The 14,718-nt window shown below is 38.4% G+C and overlaps 1 pseudogene across 1 annotated transcript in view; it reads right to left on the bottom strand.

Annotated features, from left to right (window-relative positions):
• Positions 1-14,718, bottom strand: part of CYP2C91 (cytochrome P450 2C21 pseudogene) — a 39,595-nt pseudogene that overhangs the window by 15,365 nt on the left and 9,512 nt on the right. Inside the window, exons 2-3 of the transcript NR_132429.1 lie at positions 3,646-3,782; positions 207-367 (exon numbers count right to left, since the gene is read on the bottom strand). The product of NR_132429.1 is annotated as a cytochrome P450 2C21 pseudogene (transcript). The remainder of the gene's footprint in view (positions 1-206; positions 368-3,645; positions 3,783-14,718) is intronic.

The raw sequence follows: 14,718 nt of genomic DNA on the forward strand, positions 1-14,718 counted from the left end.
CCTCTGCTCTTCAAATCTCTGCTGCTGGTTCAATATCTCATTCTCTTTTAGTACTGTAATCTAATTTGAATTTAATTCATCCAATGACAGGAAGATGTACAACTGGTAGAAGTTGTACACTGGGCAGATGAAGAGTATAATAGTTATCAGGGCTGCTTGCCAATTTCCATCCAGAGTTTCCTTCTGTCCATCAATTATAACCATACCTGTGATCTCTTGGTACTTCAGCAGGAGCAAGAGTCCATATATCAGGGTGATGCTTGTTGTCTCTGTTCCTGCACTAAACACATCCCATCTGAGGGTGATCAAGTTGTCCATGGTAAATTCAGACTCTTGTGCTTTTCCTAGCAGTGATATGTTAGGATTCCTTGTTAAATAGATAAATTTAAAAACCTTAGAGGTAACTTAAAAAAATTCAATATAACAGCATTATTTGTTTACTTCATTTAGTGGACAAATTAAGCCAAATATTTGAGTGCTACAGCTGAGGGTTAAGTTAGATGAGTTGTTAAGATTCCTTCAAACAGCTAAAATATAATCAGAGTTAAACTTCCAACAAGTTCTTTCTGGTTCCTCACTTTCTTTCCCTCTACACAAATCAGTTCTTCAGTAATTTCTTTATTACTTGATTCTTATCACCACTGCTACTCATGGTCAATTGAAGCTCCTATTATATTTCATCATTTCTAAACTTCATATTCAAGCCTCCAGAACCACCCACCCCAAACTGTATTACTATTCCAAAACTCATTAGTCATTATGCCCACAATTCTTCCTCAATTACAATCAAAATAATCTCTTTGAAAATTCTACACACTAGACCACTGTACCTACCATTCCCTGAACTAATTTTGTTCATCTCTGCTAATCTAAGCTGGACTTTACTCAAAACTTACCTCACCTGTTTCCTACTGTCTTTCCAAGGGTAAATTTTTCCAGACTCCTACCCATTCTTATGATCTCTTCATTCATGAAGTTTTTTATGAAAGAGAATATGTTATCATTAATCTTGAACATGTGTGTGTTTCAATCTGTCTCCAAATAAAGAACAAGCTTTAACAACGTTAATATAAAATCTTTCAAGTCGTTTTCAGTGAGAACTTGGAAATATCTCAAGACACAATAGAGTTTACACAAGCAATTGGTTGCACAAGCAATTAGTATATCTTTAAGAAGGAGAATTTGTTACCAATTTCCCTGAGAATGACAAAGCTATCCCATAAGTCACATCACATCACCCACAAAGATGAAGCAGTAAATCAGGGTCACATTATACCTTTTCCATTTGGATCAGGAAGTAATCAATCAATAAAGTCTTAAGGACCACTGAGGTCCAGGAACTCTTGGTGTTTTTTTACTTTCTCTATAACAAACTTTTTTGCTCAGCAATATTTTTAATACTGTATTATAACTTCCTGGGAGATAATGTATTTAAAAAGTGAAAGCATTGTAGAACTGAAAGAGGAAAGAATCATTCATTAATTCATTCAGTAAACTTTTATAGGCCCATATTGTGTATCAAACACATTGCTATATAACAAGTAGATAAAGATGAAGAAGACATGCTCTTGCACTGGAACACATTTGGGATTTGAAGGAGGGGGAACAGATCAAATGGCCAGAGTTATACAGTATGCACGGGTTAACTAACAACGAATTTTAAAACCATTCAAATTCGTTTCCTAACCAGCACTCTGAAGAAATTCAGGGGCATACCTCTGCTATCCTCATGAGGGTGTTGATGTTCAGAAAGGTTAGTCAACCTGTGTAACACACAAAACTAGTGATAGAGCTTGAACCCAGTGTTCATCCCAATTTACCCTTGACTCATGTCTACAGAATCACCTAAAAAGTATGCAGGAAGCATACCCTTTTCTATACATTCATTTTTATGAAAATATAGTTGACATGCAATAATACACTCATTTCAGATGAGGAAATAGTGGTTTGACATTTACATACATTGCAATTTGATCACCATGGTAAATCTAGGAACCATCTGCCATCACACACTTATTGAAATGTTATTGACCCTATTCCTTATATTGTACATTACATCCTCATGACTTATTTATAACTGGAAATCTGTACTTCTTAATCCTCCTCACCTATTTTACCACCCTGCCCATTCCCTCCCTTCTGTTGACTACCAGTTTCTTCTCTGTGTTTATGATTCTCTGTTTTGTTTTGTTTTAATTTTTAGATTGCAAATACGAAGTAGAATGTATTGTATATGTCTTTCTTTGCCTGACATTTTTCCCTAAGCATAAAACCTTCCAGGTCTATCCATGTTGTCACAAATAACACAATTTCATTCTTTTACATAGCTGAGTAATGTAACACTATATATGTACACACACACACACACACACACACACACACACACACACACACCATTTCTTCTTTTTGCCTTTTCTAGGGCCGCACCCATGGCAATATGGAGGTTCCCAGGCTAGGGGTCTAATCAGAGCTGTAGCCGCTGGCCTACACCAGAGCCACAGCAACTCTGGGTCTGAGCCGTGTCTGCAACCTACACCACAGCTCATGGCAACGCCGAATCCTTAACCCATTGAGTAAGGCCAGGGATCGAACCCACAACCTCATGGTTCCTAATTGGATTTGTTAAACACTGAGCCATGACGGGAACTCCCATTTCTTCTTTATCCATTCATGTACTGATAGACTCTTAGGTTGCTTCCATATCTTGGCTGTTGTACATAATACTGCAATGAATATAAGCTTGCATATACATTTTCAAATTAATGTTTTCATTTTCTTTGGATAAATACCCAGGAGTGGAAGTGCTGTATTGTATGCTAGTTGTGTTTTTAATTTTTGCAGGAAATTTCATACTTTTTTTCCATAGTGGCTGCACCAATTTACAGTCCCACTAATGGTTCATGAGGGTTCCGTTTTTGTTTTTTTTTCCACATTCTACCCAACACCTGTTATTTGTCTTTTTGATAAAAGCTATCCTGACAGTAGTGAAATGATATCTCATTATATTTTTAAATAGTTATTTCCCCAATACAATTTTTTTCTACTGTACAGCATTGTAGTGTTCATTTACCTTTCCCTGATGACTAGTGATGCTGAGCATCTTTTCATGTGCTTATTGGCCAACTTTATGTCTTCTTCAGAAAAATGTCTATTTGGGTCCTTTGCCAAATTTTATTTAAGTTATTTGGACTGAGGGTTTGTTTTTTGTTTGTTTTTTTTTTGATGTTGAGTTATATGTGTTTTTTGTAAATTTTTTATATTAACCCCTTGTCAGTTATTGTGTTTGGAAATATCTTTTCCCCATGCAGTTCAGCAGACTTTTCATTTTGTTGATTGCCTCCTTTGCTATGGAAAAGATTTTAAGTATGATTGGGTTACATTTGCTTATTTTTACTTTTCTTTTCCCTTGCCAAAGGAAACATATGCAAAAAATTTTTACCAAGACTGATGTCATTAAGTACACTGCCTGTGTTTTCTCTAGGATTTTTATGGATTCAGGTCTTACATTTAAGTACTTAATCCCTTTGGAGTTTATTTTGTATGTGGTGTGAGAAAGCTGTCCAGTTTGATTTTTGGAATGTAGCTATCCAGTTTTCCCAACATCCTTTATTGAAGAGGCTATTTTTCCCCCTTATATATTCTTACCTTTATTGTAGATTAATTGTCCATATAAGTGTGGGTTCATTTCTGGGCTCTATACTCTGTTCCACTGATTTCTGCCAGTAGCATCTGCTTTCTGCCAGTAGCATACTGCTTTGATTACTGTAGCTCTGTAGTATAGTCTGAAATGAAGAAGCATTATGCCTCCAGTTTTGTTCTTCCATCTTAAAGACTGTTTTAGCTATATGGGATCTTCTCTGTTTTAACACAAATTTTAGAATTATTTGTGCTTGTCCCATGAAAACTCTCATTGCTATTTTGATAGGGATTGCATTGAATCTGTATATTCCCAAATAATATGGTCCTTTTAATAATATTAATCTTCCAACCCATGAGCAAGATATATTTTTTCCATTTGTTTGAATAGCATTCAATTTCTTTCATTAGTGTCTTACAGTTTTCTGAGTATACGTCTTTGACCTCCTAAGTTAGATTTATTTCTAGGTTATTTAATTCTTTTGATGTGCTTATAAATGGAACAGTTTTCTTAATAGAGTTTCTCTTTCTGATAGCTTATTATTATAAAGAGTTGGCACAAGCTATAGTGGATCAGGTGCATAGGACTACCAGCTCCAGGCAGGACCCCCTGCAGCCCAGAAAAGCTGCAACAAGCTTGGCCAAGCTGTGAAAAGATCTCAGACAGTCATTCTGAGTCGGGCTGCCCTGGGGAGGAGCCTCTTGGGTTTTCAGCGGCCCACCTAGCCTCCAAGGCACTCAGGGGGTGCCCCACTCCCACGGAATAGCTGCTCAGCACCACCAGCCCCCTGGAGGAGCCCCTGCAGCCCAGAAAAGCTACAACAAGCTTGGCCAGACTGTGAAAAGATCCACCTACATTCTCAGGCTGTCCTTCTGAGTTGGGCTGCCCTAGGGAAGAGCCTCTTAGGTTCTCAGTGACCCAGATAGCTGCTCCAGCCCCCAGGGGGCGATGCACCCCTGAAGAGCAGCTGCCCAACACCGCCAACCCCCTGCAAGAACCCCACAGCCTAAAAACACCAGAGCAAGCTCTGCATGACCAGGTGAAATCTGCTACCATCGTGGTGTGGACCTCCCAGTCCTGTCTGCCCTCAGGAAGTCCTCCTTTGCTTCAAAGAAACACTGTTAGCCCCATCAACACTCCAGAAAAGCCACACTGCCTCAAAAAAGATTGACCAACAATGCCAGCCCTCAGGAAATATTCCACAGCAGTGACAAGGCAAACACTGCCCGATCACGGAGAGTACAACTCCCTCAGGAGAAAGGAAACAACAAGCAAGATGAAGAAGCTGAGAAACCACCCCCAGTCAAACCAACAGGAGAACTCACCTCAAACAGTCAACAATGAAACAGATCTCTGCAGTCAGACTGACCTGGAGTTCAAAAGAGAAATAATGAAAATACTGAAGGAATTAAGAGAAGATATGAACAGTAATGCAGATACCCTCAGAAAGGAACTAGAAAATATAAGGAGGAGCCAAGAAAAACTAGAACATTCATTTGCAGAGATGCAAACTGAACTAGGGGCAGTAAAAACCAGAATGAATAATGCAGAAGAATGAATCAGTGATATGGAAGATAGAATAATGGAAATCACTCAATCAGGTCAACAGACAGAAAACCGAATCAAAAAACTGGAAAGCAATATAAGAGACCTATGGGATAATATAAAGCGGGCCAATCTATGCATAATAGGAATTCCAGAAGGAGTAGAAAAAGATAAGGGAATGGAAAATATATTTGAAGAAATTATCGCTGGAATCTTCCCAAATCTAAAGGATACTGGGTTCAAGATACAAGCACAGAGGGCCCCAAACAAATTGAACCCAAATAGACCCACACCAAGACACATCATAATAAAAATGGCAAGAGTTAGTGATAAAGAGAGGATCCTAAAGGCAGTAAGAGAAAAACAGAATGTTACCTACAAGGGAACCCCCATAAGATTATCACCTGATTTCTCTACAGAAACACTACAGGCCAGGAGGGAATGGCAAGAGATATTTAAAGTGCTCAAAGGAAAAAATATGCAACCTAGAATACTCTATCCAGCAAGAATGTCATTTAAAATAGAAGGGGAAATAAAAATTTTTCCCAACAAACAAAAACTTAAAGAATACAGAAACACAAAACCCAGGTTAAAAGAAATACTGAAAGGTCTTCTCTAAACCAAAAAGAAAGGAAGGAAAGGGAAGAAACAAGAAAAGAAAAAAAAAAAAAGAAGAGGAAGAACTAGGACTGAGGAAACCGCAATCAGAGAGCAGTCACTCAAATAAGCCAGCATACAGATTTAATCATGAACATGCTTCAAACAAAATAAAATTAAAAAGAAAAAATAAAAAAGGTCATCAAAACCATAAAATGTGGGCAAGGGATGTTAGGAGGTAAATAACCCTTTTTGTTTGTTTGTATGTTTCTCTTCTTAATTTTAATATAGTAATGAAGTGTTTGAACTTACAGGACCATCAGGCTAAAACACACAATTATGGGAAGGGGTTAGCATACTTAAAAAACAGGGCAACCACAAGCCAAAACCAAATATTGCATTCCCAAAAAATGAAAGAAAAAAAAACACTCAAGAAGATAATAACAGGAGACCATCCAACCAAAAAAAAAAAAAAAAAAAAAAAAAGGAAGGAAGGAAGAATGGAGAACCATAGAATCAACTGGAACACGAGGTTCAAATGGCAATAAATAATCATCTATCAATTATCACCTTAAATGTCAATGGACTGAATGCCCCAATCAAAAGACACAGAGTGGCTGAGTGGATAAAAAGGCAAAAACCTTCAATATGCTGCCTACAAGAAACTCACCTTAGGACAAAAGATACATATAGATTGAAAGTGAAAGGGTGGGGAAAAAATATTTCATGCAAATAGACATGACAGAAAAGCAGGAGACGCAACGCTCATATCAGACAAAATAGACTTTAAAACAAAAGACATAAAGAAAGACAAAGAAGGACACTACTTAATGATTAAGGGATCCATCCAAGGAGAGGATGTTACTATCATCAACATATATGCCCCAAATATAGGAGCACCCAGATACATACAACAAATATTAACAGACATAAAGGGAGATATTGATGAGAACACAATCATAGTAGGAGACCTTAATACCCCCCTCACATCAATGGACAGATCCTCTAGACAGAAAACCAATAAAGCAAGAGAGACCCTAAAGCAAACAATAGAAAAGTTAGACTTCATTGATATCTTCAGGACACTACATCCAAAAAAATCAGAATACACATTCTTCTCAAATGCTCATGGAACAGTCTCAAGAATCGACCACATATTGGGACACAAAGCGAATCTCAATAAATTTAGGAGCATAGAAATTATCTCAAGTATCTTCTCTGACCACAATGCCATGAAATTAGAAACCAACCATGGGAAAAGGAAAGAGAAAAAACCTACTACATGGAGACTAAACAACATGCTACTAAAAAACCAATGGGTCAATGAGGAAATCAAGAAGGAAATTAAAAACTACCTTGAAACAAATGATAATGAAGACACAACCTCTCAAAATCTATGGGATGCTGCGAAAGCAGTGCTCAGAGGGAAATTTATAGCAATCCAGGCCTTTCTCAAAAAAGAAGAAAGATCCCAAATTGACAACTTAACCCTCCACCTAAACGAATTAGAAAAAGAAGAACAAAAAAGACCTAAAGTCAGCAGAAGGAAGGAAATTATAAAGATCAAAGAAGAAATCAATAAAATAGAGACTCAAAAAACAATAGAGAAAATTAATAAAACCAAGAGCTGGTTCTTTGAAAAGGTGAACAAAATTGACAAACCCATGGCCAGACTCACTCAAAAGAGGAGAGAAAGAACCCAAATCACCAAAATTATAAATGAAAAAGGAGAAATCACAACGGATACAGCAGAAATACAAAAAACCATAGGAGAATACTATGAACAACTATACGGCAACAAGTTTGACAATCTGGAAGAAATGGACAATTTTCTAGAATCTTACAGCCTGCCAAAACCGAATCAAGTAGAAACAGACCAACTGAACAGACCGATCACTAGAAATGAAATTGAAGAGGTCATAAAATCACTCCCTACAAATAAAAGTCCAGGACCAGATGGCTTCACAGGTGAATTCTATCAAACATATAAAGAGGAATTGGTGCCCATCCTCCTTAAACTCTTTCAAAAGGTTGAAGAAGGAATACTCCCAAAGACATTCTATGAGGCCACCATCACCCTCATTCCAAAACCAGACAGAGATACCACCAAAAAAGAAAACTATCGCCCAATATCATTGATGAATATAGATGCAAAAGTTCTCAACAAACTCTTAGCTAACCGAATCCAACATACCAAAAAAATTATACACCATGACCAGGTTGGGTTCATCCCAGGTTCACAAGGATGGTTCAACATACGCAAATCAATCAGCATCATACACCACATTAACAAAAGAAAAGTCAAAAATCATATGATCATCTCAATAGATGCAGAAAAAGCATTTGACAAAGTCCAACATCCATTCATGATCAAGACCCTCGCCAAAGCGGGTATAGTGGGAACATTCCTGAATATAATCAAAGCCATTTATGAGAAACCCACAGCAAATATAATCCTCAATGGGGAAAAACTGAAAGCCTTCTCACTCAAATCTGGAACAAGACAGGCTCACTCAAATCTGGAACAAGACAGGCCCACTCTCACCACTGCTCTTCAACATCGTTTTGGAAGTCCTAGCCACAGCAATTAGACAAACAAAAGAAATAAAAGGCATCCATACAGGAAGAGAAGAGATCAAACTGTCACTGTATGCAGAGGACATGATACTATACATAGAAAACCCTAAGGACTCAACCCCAAAACTACTTGAACTGATTCATAAATTCAGCAAAGTAGCAGGATATAAGATTAACATTCAGAAGTCAGTTGCATTTCTGTATACATGCAATGAAATATTAGAAAAGGAATACAAAAGTATGATACCTTTTAAAATTGTACCTCACAAAATCAAATACCTCGGAATACACCTGACCAAGGAGGTAAAGGACCTATATGCCGAGAACTATAAAACTTTAATCAAAGAAATCAAAGAAGATGTAAAGAAATGGAAAGATATTCCATGTTCCTGGATTGGGAAAATCAATATTGTAAAAATGGCCATAGTACCCAAAGCAATCTACAGATTCAATGCAATCCCTATCAAATGACCCAGGACATTTTTCACAGCACTATAACAAACAATCCAAACATTTATATAGAACAACAAAAGACCCAACATTGCCAAAAGAATCCTGAGGGAAAAAAAAACCAAGCAGGAAGCATAACTCTCCCAGACCTCAGACAATATTACAAAGCTACAGTAATCAAGAGAGTGTTGTTCTGGTACAAAAACAGACATGCAGATCAATGGGAAAAAAATGGAGAACTCAGAAATAAACCCAGACAGTTATGGTCAATTTATCTGCAACAAAGGAGGCAAGAATATAAAATGGGGAAAAAGACAGTCTCTTCAGCCAGTGGTGCTGGGAAAACTGGACAGCTGCATGTAAGTCAATGAAACTAAAACACATCTTCATGCCATGCACAAAAATAAACTCAAAATGGTTTAAAGATTTAAACATAAGACACCATAAAACTTCTAGAAAAGAACATAGGCAAAACATTCTCTGACATCAACCATACAAATGTTTCCTTAGGCCAGTCTCCCAAGGCAATAGAAATAAAAACAAAAATAAACCAATGGGACCTTATCAAACCTACAAGTTTTTGCACAGCAATGAAAAACCATTTAAAAAACCCTACAAGATGGAGAAAATAGTTACAAATGATGTAACTGACACAGGCTTAATATCCAAAATACACAAACAACTCATACAACTCAACAGAATAAAAACCCAATTGAAAAATGGGCAGAAGACCTAAATAGACATTTCTCCAAAGAAGACATAGAGATGGCCAATAGGCCCATGAAAAGATGCTCAACATCACTAATCATTAGAGAAACCCAAATCAAAACTACACTGAGGTACCACTCACAATGGTCAGAATGGCCATCGTTAGTAAGTCTATAAATAACAAATGCTGGAGAGGGTGTGCAGAAAAAGGAAACTTCCTACACTTTTGGTAGGAATATAAACTGGTATAGCCACTATGGAAAACAGTATGGAGATACCTCAGTAAACTGAATATAGAACTACCATATGATCTAGCAATCCCACTCCTGGGCATATATCCAGATAAAGATTTCAATGAAAGAGATACATGCACCCCTATGTTCACTGCAGCACTATTCATAATAGCCAAGACAGAAACAACCCAAATGTCCATTGACAGATGAATGGATTAAGAAGATGTGGTACATTTATACAATGGAATACTATTCAGCCATTAAAAAAGGACAATATAGGCATTCCCATCATGGCTCAGCAGTAAGAAACCCAACTAGTATCCATGAAGATGCAAGTTCAATCTCTGGCCTCACCCAGTGGGTTAAGGATCCAGCATTGCCATGAGTTGTGGTGTAGATCACAGATGCAGCTCAGATCCCGCATTGCTGTGGCTGTGGCATAGGCTGGCAGCTACAACTCCAATTAGACCCCTAGCCACAAAACTTCCATATGCTGAAGTTGTGGCCCTAAAAAAAAAAAAAAAAAAAAAAAAAAAAGACAAAATAATGCCAATTGCAGCAACATGGATGCAACTAGAGACTCATCATAATATGTGAAGTAAATCAGAGAAAGATAGATACCATTTGATATTACTTATGTGTAGAATCTATGGCTCAAATGATCCTATCTATAAAACAGAAACAGTTCATGGACATGGAGAGCAGACTTGTGTTTGCCAGGGGAAGGGAGGAGAGAAGGAGACTGGATGGGGAGTTTGGGGTTGGTTGATGCAAACTATTACATTTAGAATGGATTAGTAATGGAACACTTGTGACAGAGAATTTCAATATCCTGTACTCTCTTTTTTGCTTCATCTATGCTCTGTCTTCTTTGAGAGCTGGTACTTCCAGGTACTGAGGCTTTCAAGGATTCTGTGCAAGTAATTTGACTTCTTTCCTACTGGTAAACGCCCTCTTGAGCTATGTGAGTTGTAACTTCCTTCACTTTGCTAAATTAGTTACCACTCCTCCATCTGCTCATCTGACTTCCACAAAAAGAAATAACGTTTTTATTGGCAAATCCTTCTAAGTCCTTTCTTAGAAAATGGGCTTGTTTGTCATTTTAGTGTAGTTTTGAAGGAGCCAGGAAAGTGTATGCAACATTCAGTCTGTCATATTCCACCAAAATTCCCTCAAAAATGAACTTTTATAAATGTTACTTGTAAATTATTAAAATATTTACTCAAACAGACATTCTTATGCTGTGTTTATTTTTTTGGACACTGCTTTCTTGAGTAGTACATTTTCTTTCTTTCTCCTTTTTTTTTTTTTTTTGGTCTTTTTGTCTTTTTAGGGCCACGCTTGCGGCATATGGAAGTTCCCAGGCTGGGGTGCAATTGGAGCTGTAGCCACAGGCCTACACCACAGCCACAGCAACTCTGGATCCGAGCCACATCTGAGACCTACACCACAGCTCACCACAATGCCAGATCCTTAACCCACTGAGCGAGGCCAGGGATTGAATCCACGTCCTCATGAATGCTAGTTGGTTTCGTTAACTGCTGAGCTACAATAGGAACTCTGAGTAGTACATTTTCTTTAGTTACATCCCACTCATAGCAATTCCCTTCTCCTGAATGTGACTTTTTAGAGTGCTTCTCAGACTGCAAAAGAAAAAAAAAAATCTGAGACCACTTTACACAAAATTCCAGAACTTATTTCATTCTCCATTGATAAAGAGTAGAGTATCCGTCTTCCCAGCTCCAATACTAGACACTACCCTGAACATTCTCACTGTGAAAAATGAATTCTGAAAGAATGCACACTGGTCAACAAAGTGGCCACCTCTTAAGAAAAAAAAATTACTGGGAGTTTCCTGGTGGCACATGCTGTGGTATGGGTTCCATCCCTGGCCCAGGACCTTCTACATGCTGCTAATACACCAAAAAAAACAAAAAATACTCACACCTCAGACAACTCAAGCTGGATATGACTGCATCATCGTTCCCACGAAACTGAGATGCTACAAAACAGTTGGGAGAATTATTACATCTCCTACTCTCTACCATGTCCTTGAGTTTTCCCTGTCATTTTCCCTTTTGTGTTATATCCTCTCTCCAGTCCTGCCACTAAATTTGAACAGAAGACAGCCACGGGTACATAAATTTAAATAACTGTGAAACCTTTGTAAGAAAAAGAATTAAGGTAAGGACTATTCATATCTTTCCAACTTCTATAATTCTATTCTAAAATTTCTCCTTCTCAATATCAAACCCATGCTCTTAGGATGTTTCAACAGAAGAAAAAGTTCATATCTCAGGGTGGGATTTATTGTATCTCAGCACTTATATCAGACAAGTCAGATACAATCGTTATCATGTTCTCACTGGTAAATTTTTTAGCACTGATTGTGTTTTCCCTGGGAGTGATTAGATGTGATTATTTGACAAAATAATTGCTCAACATATGGCCCAATGTAGAGAAAACAACAGTCCAAGATCCCCTTGAATACAACCATCTACTCAAGTATCTTATGAGATTCAGTGGTTTCTTACACCTGGCTTATCAAAATTAAGCTATCATTAAAATAAAATAGCGTTGCCTTGAATAATGAAATGCTTAAATATAAAATGTAAATATATAAAAAGTATTAGGGAGACAGCCACCAGTAATTCAGATACCCTGTGATAAGGAAGAGGCTTTACAGCATCCATGGCACCCCTCAAAATGTGTAAAAAGAGTAAATGCTGCATACAAGTAAACTTTTCTGGGAAGGTGGCTATACTTTCTGGGAAGATTCCCAGAATGAACTATGACCTCTAAAGGGTTAAGAATCATTCCTTAAGGGTGGAGAAAGTGGACACTGGAAATTTTTTTCTCCCTACAATTCCCCAAACCACATGTTTGACCAAAATCACTGCACCTCATCCAGACCACAAGAAACCAAGGGTTCAGATAAAACGCCACAGAAAATTCTGTGAATTTCACTCCTCCTGACCTCCTAGACTCTACCCACTTGGGGTTCTAAGCTCTGTCTACTAATCAATTCCTCCATTCACACTCATTGTAACACAGAAAGTAGTTGTTTAAAGTAATTGTAACTTCAGAGGAAAAAATATCATTTTGCCCTCTAGAATTAGCTCTTTTCCATGTGTTCTTGAATTTTGCCTCTCCCATTTTAGTGGAAACTTTGTACCCACACTTACTTCTTTATAAGTATCTTTATTCCTTTCCCACACAATTTTTCCAATTGAGCCAACCACCATTTAAATCTATCATCCAGGAATTCCCACTGTGGCACAGTGGGTTAAGGATCTGATGTTGCTGCAGTGTGGCACAGGTCACTGCTGTGACTCATATTCGATCTCTGGCCTGGGAATTTCCTCATGCCATGGTTGCAGCCCAAAAAAAAAAAATGTAAATAAATAAATTTATCATCCAGATCTTTCCCACCTCTGCTTAGCTTCTCAAATAGAACATCTTCTCTGATTGCTGAAATTTCCCTATCATCTGCCTCCTATTAAACTACTCTCTTGGAGTTCCCGTCGTGGCACAGTGGTTAATGAACCCGACTAGGAACCATGAGGTTGCGGGTTCAGTCCCTGCCCTTGCTCAGTGGGTTAACAATCTGGCATTGCCGTGAGCTGTGGTGTAGGTTGCAGACGCAGCTCGGATCCCGCGTTGCTGTGGCTCTGGCATAGGCTGGTGACTACAGCTCCGATTAGACCCCTAGCCTGGGAACCTCCATATGCCACGGGAGCGGCCCAAGAAATAGCAAAAAGACAAAAAATAAATAAAAATAAAAAAATAAAAAAAATAAACTACTCTCTTTAGTTAGGGCTGACAAGGAAATCCTCTTAATCAATCCAGAGACCACCAACTGTCCACCTTCCAAATTAAACCTGATTTGATTCCTTCTTTTAAAAATATATCTTCTCCTTTGGCCTCTTTGAACCTTCCCAACTGATTATTTTGCTAGATCCATGAGAATGCCAAAGCAGACAATTTTCATGTAATTTTGGCTCCTCTATCACCAAACTTCTCTGCATTTCCATGACTATTATGATTACCTAGATCCTCAAAATGCTAAGCCTAGAAAATGGAGATCTCCAACATCCTTTGAATTCCATCCTTGCTGTATTCCAAAGCACTTTAAAGAACTCCTGGATAATTTCCCTCAAATATCATCTGTAATCACATTCCTTTATCACATCCTTGTTCTTGCTTGAATTTCTATATAATAAAATTAAAAATTTGTAATTCAGGGAAGGGATCAAGATGGCAGAGGAATAAGATGTGGTGCTCACCTTCTTCCATAAACACATCCAAAAAGACTATCTACATGTACAACAATTTGCACAGAACACCTGCTGAACACTGGCAGAATACCTCAAACCTCCAAAAAGGGCAAGAAACCCTCCACCTAACTGGGTAGAAAAGAAGGAAAAAAAAAGAGAGAGAGAGAGAGAAGAGAAAAAAAGGAATCAGGATGAGACCAGCACTTCTGAGAGGGAGCTGTCAAAGAGGAAAGGAATCTGCACCCTGGGATGCAGGGAGATCCAAACTGACAGAGATCAGCTGGGATAAAGGGGTAGCCTCAAAGCCTCAGATAAAAGCACGGCAGCCAGAATGAGAAGGGGAAAGCAGAGAGAGAGCCACACAAACCACTGGGATACCACGCCTGAGACAGGCAGGGGCTAGGCACTTAGATTCAGGCTTCAGAGGTCAGTTCTGGGGAGAGGACTAGGGTTAGCTGTGTGGAAACATCCTGAGGGGGTTAGGGAGTGGTGCACCATGGGTTGGGGAGTGGAGTACCACAACCAAGTGAGGGAAGGAGGAAGCCTGGGCCCACAGAAGAAGCAAAGCACCACTGTTGGGGAGGGTGAGAAGAGGAAGGTGGGACCACCATAGGAACATCTTTCTCTGCACACATGTTGGCTATGGGGGCTGGTACAAACAGCCACAGCCATCTCAGACTCCTAAGGTAGGCAC

Source organism: Sus scrofa, chromosome 14 (assembly GCF_000003025.6).
Source record: "Sus scrofa isolate TJ Tabasco breed Duroc chromosome 14, Sscrofa11.1, whole genome shotgun sequence".
In the NCBI taxonomy this organism is placed as follows: domain Eukaryota; kingdom Metazoa; phylum Chordata; class Mammalia; order Artiodactyla; family Suidae; genus Sus; species Sus scrofa.